The sequence below is a fragment of the Rhinolophus hipposideros genome (genome assembly GCF_964194185.1).
Source record: "Rhinolophus hipposideros genome assembly, chromosome: 1".
Taxonomy (NCBI): domain Eukaryota; kingdom Metazoa; phylum Chordata; class Mammalia; order Chiroptera; family Rhinolophidae; genus Rhinolophus; species Rhinolophus hipposideros.
In genome coordinates, this window is record NC_138047.1 from 57,303,986 (window position 1) to 57,316,716 (window position 12,731).

Sequence of the window (12,731 nt, forward strand, 5' to 3'; positions counted from 1 at the left end):
CTTGTGCAGCTACTTAATCTCTTTGTGTTTCAGTTTTCTTATTGATAAAATAGCGATAATAACAGTATTTGTTGTTAGGAGGATTAAATGAGTGAGTCAATGTATTAATAATACTCTTAGACAAGTGCTAGGCATATTGTTAGCTCCCAACAAATGTTAGCTATTATTAGATTTCAAGGGAAGGTACATTAATAGATAAAACTGGACAGATAAATTGAGACATATCCTCAATGGACTTAAGTGTCATGTAAAGGAACTGAAACTTTTTTTTTTAAGCCATAGAGCTAAAACTACTATTTGAGCGCTTACTGTGTACCCAGTACATTACCTCTGCTGAAGGTTACTGTGTACAGGAATTCTAATTTCCTAGGGGAGGAAATTCATGTCTGAGAGTGTCTTCTGAGAGGCTCCTTCTGCATATATTTTTGCTGGGACCACATGACATTACTTTGTGGCCACTGCTGATCCCAAGATGGGTCAGTGGCCCATGAGATGTCCTGACACAAATGTCCATTAAAAGCAGTGGTAATTATCTTGACCAATGAATTTCTTTCTTGGGAATTTGACCTGCAGGTATGGGAAGACAGTCTAGCCTAGTATTTGAAACAGAAGTAGAAACGTACTCAGAGATTATCAGACACAGAGCAAGAAGCTGTATTATGGTAATGGTGCAGTATTAGAGTCAAGAACTAAGAATGGCAGCTGCTTTGATTGTCAACAACATACCGATGAAACCTGTTGCAAAATGACTTCTGGACTGACTTGAATAATTTATAACCCATTTCAGTTCTCTCTAGTTCGTTTATGTGGTTTAATTTTTAAATCAAGCACACCTTCACACCGTGTTTTCCCGAAAATAAGACCTAGCTGGATAATCAGCTTTAATGCGTCTTTTGGATCAAAAATTAATATAAGACCTTGTCTTATTTTACTACATATAAGGCTGGGTCTTATATATAAGTTACCAATATATATATAAGTTACTAATATAAGACTGGGTCTTTTATTAATTTTTGCTCCAAAAGACACATTAGAGCTGATGGTCCGGCTAGGTCTTATTTTCGGGAAAACACGGTACTAAGCACTAAAAAACCCCACTTGTGAAATGAATGGATAAATATTAAAAAATAGTTATAGCAATAATCCATGTCTGAATCCTAGACAGACAAAAAGTTCTATGAGTAAAAATTGAAAGAGCTCTTCCACTGAGGTCTGTAAGACAATGGAAGCAGGAACAACACTGCTTGGGGGCATCTCAAACAGATGATAACACAAATGGGAGAGGGTGCAGTTCCCCACAGACAGCCATGGTATTTTGGCACTTTTAGGGCTCTGGCTGTTTAGTCGTGACTCTTGACAGAAGACTTCAATGGTATGTCAGGTAGAAGAATAACACCTGGTAGGATCTCCAGCACGTGCTGATAGGTGGGGGATCAATAGCTGCATCTAGTAGGAGACCTCAGTGCCCTTTCAAGTGACAGGATGGGGGAGCTGAACCACCCAGTAAGAGATAGTGGGAAAATGGCAGTGTTTCATCAGGAGCACCTGTGAGACACATCTTGGGTTTTAGAGACACCTGTGATGAGAGGTGGGGAGAGAGTACTCAAAGAGCTGGAAGTCCTACATTCTCATGTGGGCCCAAGAGCCAGGAAACCTTGAATCTTGAATGTTTCTATAAGTCAGTCTGTATTCCACAGGCATATGCAGTTTGGGAAAACTTGGATTGTGCCTTGTTTTCTAGGATCATTTCCAGTGAGATGGGATGGAGAGACATGGGGGCTGCGTGGAGCATCTGGGTGAGTGAGATATTTTTTCCTTTTCCTTTTCCTTTTCCCTTTCCCTTTTTCTCCCCGCCCTCCCCTTCCCTACCTTTTCCTTCTCCTTCCCTCCCCTCCCCATATATCCTTTTTGCATTTATTACAACTCCAACAATGTTGGAGTGAAACTTGCAGGTATTGGAATGGACACAACATGGAAGTTTATATTTATTGAGTTCCTACTATGTGCCACACATTTTCCTAGACACTAAGAAAACAAAGATGAATACGACTATTTTTTAGACAGTCATCTTTGCATGTCTCAGCAGCATTGACATTCTGACTGTTCCCTCCTTTAAACTCTCTTTACTGGACTTTTGGGACAACACTCACCTGGATTTTTTTTCTCATATCTCTGGCCTGGCCATTTTGGGGGTCTTTGATAACTGCTATTTTTCTACTTAACACTTAAACGAGGGTGTTTTTCTTGATTCTTTCTTCAGTTTTTTTTTTAATACTCTGTTTTTACTCTCTATATATTTAAGGCTTCAGTTACTGTCTTTAACCTGATGACTCACAAATCCGTAGATTCAGGTCAGATCTCCTTTCTATGTATCCGAATTCACATGTAGAGCTGGACATAGAAACTTAAAATATTCAAAACAAACTCATTATCTTTCTTCCTAGATCTGTTTTTTTATCCCTATATCCCTATTCACTCAGTCTCTTAAGCCTTGCAGTTAGGTATCTCCTTCCTTGGCCCCATTTTATTAGCACTCCCCTTTCCTCCTTCCCCGTCACCTCAACCAGTTCCTCACCAATGATTTCAACTCCTCTGTCTAATTAGGCTGATCTGAAAAAACAAAGGAACAACAAACAGCTAATCAATTTAACTATGCTTTCTTTAATTCTATGTACTTTACCCAAAGAGAATGACAAAATGGCATGCATTGGTAGCTCTGCAAATTCAGTTTACAATCTCTACGGAACTTTGAACACCACTTTGGATAATTTAAGCATTCACTGGATACTCTATGCACCCCTATGCCTGCAACCTACATTAGCAGAGCACCTCTTTCCTATTTTTATAGAGAAAATAGAGACCAAAGACTGGGAAGTTCTTCAGCTTTCTGCTGCCAGACCTCCATTTCTAAGCTGACCCCAAATTAAAGCTCCTTCTTTGTTTCCTCTCCTCTGGCTCAGTAGATACGACCTTTTTAAGCCTCCTACTTAAGTACAGTCAGCTACCTATTTTTTAGATCATATTTCCCGTATTCTCCTCGTGGATCTTGCTCTGTTATCTTTCTTTCAGATGTATCTCCTCCAACATTCCCCTCTGTCTTTTTATTTCCCTTTGGCACATAAACATGTTCAAGTCTCATTCATTTTAAAGCCAGCCAGCAAACAGAAAGGAGAAAACCTCTCTCTTTTTGCCCTATGTCGTTTTAAAACTGTAGCTGTCTCTGCTTCCATTCTCAGCCACACTTGTAGAAACTGTAGTGTACATTTATTGTCTCCATTTCTAACTTCCCTCTTGTTCCTTATCTCACTGCAATCTAACTTTTGTTCTGTAGCTCTAGTGAAACTTCTTTTGTCAGTAATGCTACACTCAGTGGATACTTCAAACAAAAATCTCTTCATTGCAAAATAAAAATACAGACACAAAAACACAAATAAATAAACCACAACAAAACAGGGCTTTGCTCTCCACTCCAGCATCTCCTTCATGTTCCATGCCATTGTCCCACCCTTCCTCCAAGAGTAACCAATTATTTCATAACTTTTAATTATAAAAGTCATCTCTTGGGTTTCTTGATGGTTTTGTTATTCAAGTGTTCATCCCTTGACATGGTAGTTTTAGTCTGCCCATTTTTAAAAACTCGATGTATCTTTTAAGTTCTTTTTTCTATGTGCAGATTCTCTATTGCTTTCATTGCTTACAATTTATCTGTGAAAGAACTCATAGAGTTCCATAGTCTGGATTCTGCTGTTTGCAGAATCATGATACAGTCCAATATGTCACTCAGTTCTCTGTGTTTGCTGCAAATTGGCAATGGGATCCAGAGGCTTGATCAGACCCCTGTTTGATCCCTTTGCCAAGACAATAGGTGATAAGGTGTCCTTTCATCTGGAGGCACATAATATCTGGTTTTTGTTCTTTCTTGATGTTACAGCCATTGATGTTCAATGCCTAGATCCATTAATTTATGGTAGTCGCAAAATAGAGATAACACAATTCTGTCATTTTTGTTTCCATATGTTAACTGGAATAATTTTCATAAGAATATACTCTTCATCTATTATTTGGTTACCCAGTGGTATAGTTCATATAGGAAAAGCAAGAGAAATGCTTGATTCTTTCACTTTATTTATCTACGTTTCAACGTAGCCAGTTGGTTCTCTGTTACCTTCAAATAATTAAAAAATATTATTGAGAGCTCATGAATTTAAAGATATTTGACCATTTTCAACTCAGTTCAGTTGTCTTCTTTTATGCTCAAATTGTTTCATCCTTGGTCAGTGGGGCCTCTTCAGGTTTGCTCCTGAGTTCTTATGACATGATCTTAGGAGTCTGATAGCTTTTTTCTACCTGGTGTGTCCTGGCTCATCATGTGCATTTACTGCTCCAGATTTGTAATCACCCATTTCCCCAGAAAGCTTTTGTAGTGGGATAGACTGCCACCTTCTAAAAGATACATATGTCCAAGTCCTAACTCCTGGTACCTCTCAATGTGACTTTATCCTGAAAGAGGGTTTTTGCATATGTAATTAAGTTTAATATTTCCAGATCGTCTTGCATTGAGGGTGGGCTCTAAATGAATGACTGGTGATATCTTTATAAAAGGAAGGAGAGGAAGATTTGAGCTATGCAGGCAGAGAAGAAGGCTCTGTAAGACAGAGGCCGAGATTGGAGTTATGTTACCACAAGCCACAGAACCCATGGAGCCACGATGAGCTGGAAGAGACAGGGAAGGATTCGCCCCAAACCTTCAGCATGAGTGGCCTACCCTACTGACTTGGGACTTCGGACCTTCAGAACTCAGGGAGAATCAATTTCTGTTGTTTTAAGCCACAAAATTTGTGGCAGCCCTAGGCAACTAATACAGATTTCAGTTTTGGAAAGAGGGGTGCTGCTTGACAAAAGCTAAAACTCTGAAGTTGGCTTTGGATTGGGTAGTGGAGAAAGGCTATAAGAATTTTGAGGTGAAAATCATAGCAAAAGCCTAGATTTTTTTCAAAGAGAGGGTTGGTAGAAATATGGATGTTAATGGCAGTTCTGATGGAATTTCAGAAGGAAGTAAAGAGCGCCGTAGTAGAGAAAGTTTCTATCATCTTGGAGATCTATATCTATTTATCTGTATTTATGTATGTATATAGTCATGAACAGAATATTAGTAGAAATGTGAATGTTAAAGATTCTTTTAGTGAGGTCTCAGAAGGAAATGAACACATTAGAAACTGAAGGAAAGGCAATTCTTGTTATAAAGTGTCAGAAAACTTGGCTGAATTGTTCTCTTGTTGAGTGAAAGCGGAGCTTAGAAGTGATGAATTTGGATATTTTGCTGAGATTTCCAAGGCAAGTGTTAAAGAAGCAGCCTGGTTTCTCCTTGTTGCTTGTAGTAAAATGAAGGAAAGGGATAAATGGGAAGGAGCTGTTAAGTAAGAAGAAATAAGCACTTGATGACTTGGGAGTTTCTCAAACTATCCAAATCACAAAAGATGCTAAAATTAGGAAATTTATCTCTGGAAAAGCATGTTCTAGAAAGAGCGTCAAGGATGTAGCTGGGGGACCTTTTGTTTCAGAGATTAGACTTGTGACTTATAGATTTATGAACGATCTCAGCAGAAGCCTAGAATAGAAATAGGGCTATCCAGTAAAGACCTGTGGAGTAGTGTAATGGAGGAGACCCTCCGTACCATACACAGGAGCCCCACGAGGTTGTCGAGAATGCTGTATTAGCAGAAACATGACAACTTGGACGGAAGGGGACAGAGAGGACAAAATGAAGGAAGGCGTTTAGATTTCGCATTCTGCAGGCAGGAAACTGGTTGATATTGCTACTTGATTACAAACATGTGGTACCCTTCCAGAAAAAGGAAGAATGTCTCCTAGGGCAGAGCTCCGGTGGCACAGAGGCTGGCAGGGTCCCATCACAGGCCCACAGGGCAGAGCATCTGGCCACAGAGGATTATTTTCAGGCCTTGAAACCCAAAGGAATTTGTCCTGTTGGATTTGGAACTTGCTTGGGACTGGTGACCCCTTATTCCTTCCAGTATCTCTCTTTTTCAATGGACTGTCTATCCTGTGCCTGCCCCACCGTTGTATTTGGGGAGCAGAGAACTTGTTTTTCTAGTTTCATAGGTCTACAGATAGAGAAGAATTGTGTCACAGGATGGATCATACCCAGAGTCTCACTCATATCCTGATTTAGATGAGATTTGGGATTTTTGAGCTGGTGACAGTTCGATGAAATTTTAGAGTTGATGTTGTGATGTGTTGAGACTTTTAGGAATGCTGGCATGGGGTGAATGCGTTTTGCATGTTAACTAAACATGAATTTTAGGGGGCCAATGGTCAAACTATAGACAATTGAATGGTCTCTCGCCCCCAAATATGTCCTCCTGGAACCTGTGGAAGTGACCTTATTTGGAAAATGGTCTCTGCAGATGCAGTTAAGTTAAAAATTTCACGATGACTTCAGCCTGGATTGGGTTGGTTTCTAAATCCAATGAAGTGTGTCCTTATAAGAGATGGAAGAGAGTAAGACAAACAAAAGGGAAGGAAGGGCATGTGAAGACAGAGGCAGAGATTGGAGGTAAGCGGCTAGAAACCAAAGAGCACGTGAAGGCACCAGAAGCTTGGAAGATGCAAGGAATTCTCCCCTAGAGCTTTCAGAGGAAGCGTGGCCCTGCTGACACTTTGATTTCAGATGTCTAGCCTCCAGAACTTTGAGAGAATACATTTTTGTTATTTTTCAGCCTCCAAATTTATGGTAGTATGTTACAGCTGCCCTTGGAATCTAGTTTGACTAGTTTTCTTTAATGCAAAATAGTATTTCAAAGCCATAATCTGGGTGCGAGGTATATTCATTGAGATACTTGTATTTAAAGATTAGATACCATGTGAGTTCATAGTGATATTTCCAATTAAAATTCAGCACTATGGGTTTTCACTGAGCAATCCTGGTTATGAAGGAGCCATGGGTGATCTAAGTAGAACATCACATAATTACTTTCTTGTTTTATCGCACATTAGACACACAATATCAGATTACAATACCAGTATTACCACCAAAAATTATGATTACTGAAAACAGTTAATTTTTTTGCATATGCTATGCCTATTCTCACCTCTCTCCCATTTTGTTTTTATAGTTGTACTGTATCTACACTATTAGGTCATATAGCCATTATGTGCTCTACTCTTTCTCTTTTAACCCTCATTTAGCTCTACAAGTATTTAATACTCACTAGTAGTCATTATGTTAATGTCTCCAAGTCATTTTATTTTCCTGCCACCTGTTTTGTAGGAAATTCCTTGGAAAAAGGCTTATGGGAACAATACTGAATTCTTATATGTTGATAAAAGTTTGTCTGTCTCCTTCCTACTTAAAGGTTAATATCCTTTGAGTTACATGTTCTGTCTGTATCTTAAATATGTTGATACATTTAAAAGTTTATTTTATTTTTTATTATGGTTGGCATACAGTATTACATTAATTTCAGGTGTACAACATAGTGATTAGACATTTGTAAAATTTACAGAGTGATCGCCCTGGTATGTCCAGTAGCCATCTGGCACCATACATGGTTATTACAATATTATTGACTGTAGTCCCTATGCTGTACTTTACATCCCTGTGTTAATACATTTTCAACAACATAAAGTATTGTTGCTATAGAATCTGATGATAATCTAATTTTCTTTTCCGTATAAATCATCTGGTCTTTTGATTAGATGCAGGGCAGATTTCTTTAAAATTTAAACTTTATTAATTTTATTAGAAAATCTTGCAGTTGATTGTTCTAGATTCGTATTCTCAGGCACCTGGTTGCTCTTTCAATGGGCAGGTAGTGGCTCCTAGGAGAGCTGACTGGAAATATGGAATGTGATTAATGATGTTTTCTCAGGGCTGGTAAGCAGAATCCTAGTTCTACTCATTTGCAATCATGCCCTAGATTTTCCCCTTATCTTCCCTTCTTACATTCAACCAATCCCCATATACAGTCGGATTTTGTCTCTGTTACATCTGTCAAATCCACCCTTTTCTTCATTCCTATTGTCACTACTACAGTTTAAATCCTTATCATATTTCACCAGCTACTTCTGATCCCCAACTTCAACTCACAATCCAGTCTCCACCCTTATGCCCTTTTAAACCTAAATCTTAATTTATTTTATAAACAGACACAGATCCAGACAAGCCTGTAATCTCTGGCTATAACCCTATAGGATATACTACAAGCCCTTTAAAATAATGCACCTTCCAAACCTAGACCCTGCCTTAGGATTGAGATGCTCCTTGTCTGTCTCAGCTCCCTTACCCACTACACACACAAGAAACCAAACTGCTTGGTTTCCTGCACACACCACATTATTTCTCATGTTCTTGCCTTTGATGTGCAAAGGCCCTCCACCTTTTTCTGTCCTCTCTTTGCCAGGATAACTCCTACTAATCTTCAAGTCTCTGAGGCAGCATCACCTTTTCTGAGCAACTTTCTGTATCCCCTTATCTCAGCTCTAGATTCAGCGCTTTTTCCTCTGGGACCCTTTGACAGCTATGCAAACTACAGTTTGCACAGCAGTGGACTTACCTGCTTTCGTGCGGTAGGTGTTTGATGTCCTTTAAGGAGTCTTCATTCTGTTTGTAATTGCAGTGCCTTAGGTGTTAAATATCTTTTTTTAAAATTAAACGTTTTGTTTTGAGGTCATTGTAGACTCACATGCACTTGTAGGAAATAATAGAGATCCCCTGTACCCTTTACCCAGTTTCCCCCAATGATAACATGTTGCAAAACTGTAGTACATTATCTCAGCCACGATGCTGACACTGATACGGTCAGACACAGGATGTTTCCATTACCACAAGGATGGCTCCGGCTGTGCTTTTCTAGACATACCTGCTTCATTCTTACTCCCGCTCTCTCTTTAGCCCCTGGCTCTGTTTCTAGAACTGTGTTATATAAAAAATGCTGTATAAATTGAATCATACACTGTGTAACCTTTTGGAATTGGATTTTTTCCCCCCACTCAGTACAATTCCCTTCAGATTCATCCAAGACGTTGTATATATGGATAGTTCATTCCTTTTTGTTGCTGAATAGTATTCCACAGTATGGATGTACCACCATTTGTTTAACCAGTTACCTGTTGAAGGGTTATTTCGTCTGGGTTATTTCCAGTTCTGGGCTGTCACAAACGTAGCTGCTGTGAACACTAGTGTACAGGTTTTTGTGTGAACATAATTTTTCTTTTCTTTGAGGTAAATGCCCCAAAATGCAACCATTGGTTTATGGTCATACTATAATTGCATGCTTAATTTTGTATAGAATCGTAAACTATTTTACAATAAAATTTTAATGAATAAAGGAATGAACAAATAGTGTTACCTCAAAATATTTAGAATGAATATTAGGATCAAACAAATCTATTTTTACTAATTGCAGCAAATCATATTAACCATAGAATGATATTCTAAATAGACGCTATAGGATAGAAATCAATAAAGGTTAAATGTGATAAGCTTCTTCATTATTCTAGGAGTCGGGGATTTTAGCCTAAACTGTATTTATAGCAGTAGTGAAGTCTCATTCCTCACAAATGATGTACAGACACTGTATTATAATGTCTAATCTCCACATGGCTGCACTTTGAAAATTACACTTAAAAGGCCCCACGAATGATAAGCATAGTTTGTTCATCACTAATGTACATTAAACATATAACCACAAGTCCTTTCTAAACGTGTGTCTATTTTTATGGTACTCTATTTTGGTGTTCCGTTTTAAGGTGCTCCATCAGAGTGCATGCCTTCTTGGTAGCATTGTCACATTTCAATACTAAGCCTATCTTTTCATTTGAAATTCCCACCAGCACTTAGAATAAGGATCTTCAGGTATCATGGAAGGAGCAGGTGCTCTAGACCCTGACGTACATGAGGCCGAATCTCAAGTATCACTTACTGGCAAGTTACAGAATCTCGCTTGGCTTTGATAGTCTTATCTGTTAGATGAGAATCGTTTTACACAACCTAAACGACTTGACAGGGCCATCGAGGGGATCAGATGTACAAAGAGCCTGCCATAGAAAAGGCATCAATAACGTTCAATTCCTTTCTCCGGTAGCATTTTAAATTTCCTGAGCAACGAATTCCCAAAGCTTATTTATATATTTTGTATATATATATATATATTTATATTTATGTTTGGTGGGGGTTGTTACAGATCACTTTTTGCCTGGCGAGACTTGAAAGAGAAAGTGAATAAACAATCAGATCCAAAGAAATATTCAAGGGAAGTTGGTGCAGTCTGCCAATGGGCCTTCTTAAGATTACAGATAGATATTAATATGTATAAATTTATGCCCCATTGAAAATGTTGACATCTTGGGACACAAACCCCATCTTTTTTTTTTTTTCTGACTTCTTATTTCTTAGTAATAATGCAAGTACGTCCACTACCGTTCAGTTCAACTAAATGAAGGAATCATGTGTCTTAATTTGTGTTTCTTAAGAACGCTAACACATTTTAGGTAATTAAATGCTGTCAGAAACTGTATCATTACCAACAAGGCCCAGAATCCTAAACAAACACCAACTTGCAGAATAGCCAAGAGCACAGGTCAATAACTACCTGGAGACAGAGCCTCTTAAAACAAGGGGGAATAGCAGGTTATTAATTGTCTTGTATCTGATTATAACTTAACAAAATTGAGAAAGAGAAGTAGTAACTTTATCTTCTGGCCCTTTGCTGCGCAAAATTTAGGAAAATATGCAGAATAGACGAAAAATGCAAATGGACATACTTTTGCATTGTTCAGTGGAAGTTTTAGATCACTCTAGGGAGCTTAAGGCAAAGAGCAGGAGAGGAGACTTACATTTATCAGGAATTTAAAGGAGCTCCTTAGGATAAAAGGTGATTGGGTGTATATTCTTCAACTCTGTCGAAGCTAGGTCTCAACAGTGGCATAAAACCAAAAAGTCAGGGTTGGCAGTGAGCTCTGGAAGACGAGGTGCCACGTGAGTGAGGTAGAGCTGCACCAGGACCCTGCGTAACTCAGGCATTGTCTCCATTAGTTCAACACAAAGGCCTACATGCGATTGTGTCTTCAGAAAGACCCCGTTAAAGTGTGTTGAAAGTACCTTGGTGATATGATCCATTAATAACTGGCATGAGATAGTTTACCAGATGAGCTGGTTGCTACCTAGATTGTAACTGAGAAAATGAAGGGCAGGCAGTTAGTTTTGTTGGGAGTGAGGAAGATTATGGGAAGTTCCTAGCATAAACTGTTTATAAAGAAAAACGGATGAGAACCTGAAAAGGGAGGCGGGAGACAGTGAAGGAAAAAGAAGCAGGAGGACCCTGGAGTCTTGCAGGATCAGCAGACTATTTACTTTCTAAGGACAGGAAATATATTATGTTCACCATTGAACCCAAGCTAAATGACAGTGCCTGGCACACAGTAGGTGCACAACAAATGTTTATTGAACAGATGAGGAATATATGTTCTAAAATGGGAGATGTGTATTCTGAAAAGAGGTAGGAGAGCTCCTCAAACTAAATTCACATACTTAACTAAGTTTGCCTAAGCCTGGCCCTGCTGTAGGCTGTAGAGCCACGGTGGATGTGGGAGTTTGTGGAATTTCTTTTTATGAGGTCTTTAAAAACAAAATAGATTCTCATCCGTCTGGAAGGGTTCCTATGAAAAACAAAACAATATGAATAATTTGAATAGCCTCTGGCACTTTTCTTCCTTGGGCGTTTTTTGGTTTTGTTTTTTTAATTTCAAGAAATGCAGTATAAAAACATATAACACCACATCACCATCCCACAAGCAGCAATAATCATTTTTTGAGAGTTTATTGTATGCCAGGCAACTTGCTGAGTGTGTAATCTGCGCACTGACAAATGGATTTTCGAGAATTCCTGTGGTTTTTACCATGTAGTCACACAGCACTCCTGCAGATGTCACTCTTCTCCTGCAAAATGTTCCCCCTTGAGACATTAACTGGAGCTTTATACTGAGTCAGGGCTGAGAAACAAGTGATTTTAAAGTTACACTAAGGTGAAAAAAAAATCAATTTATCATCTATATCTGAATTGAAGTTTCTAAATATGAAACAGACTGCCCATTAGAAATTCAATTTTTAAAGTTTTTTCTTTTTTTTAAGAATGAAAAACCTGGTAATTCAGATCACAGAATGGCTTTGCAGTTTTTCCTTCATTTTTAGCATACAAGAATATAGTTTGTCCTATTTCCTCAGAAAAACTGAAACAGAATGTTTTTTGAAAGGTAAGCTTCAGCTCAGAAGATGGATGAAAAGTTCCTTCTCTCTCCTATGCTTCATTCTGAACCATCCTCTACCTCATTTCTGACTTGTTTTTCCTCTCTCAGAGGGGCAGGGTCACTTTAAGCTAGGGAAAGGACTGGCTGGTCAAATCTGACTGGTTCCTGGGTGGAGGCAAAATTCATTGGCCTTAACCTCCACCTGGGCCTCAGCTTTTCTTCCCAGTGTGTGGCTGTAGCCAGCTCTGAGAGCATGGCCCCTCAGAAACTTGCAGATACAGGGTGGAAGAGTTAAAGCAGAATTAACAACACGTCCAGAAATAGCAATTTCCTTATTCCTATCCCATGGTATTTACAAAAAACACTTTTCTAGGCTTCCATCAATTTCTTGATGTTTCTGGGCAAATACGCAAAACATTTTTAGCTCTGCAGCTCTGTATGCGGCTTTGTTGAGTTAGTATGTCACA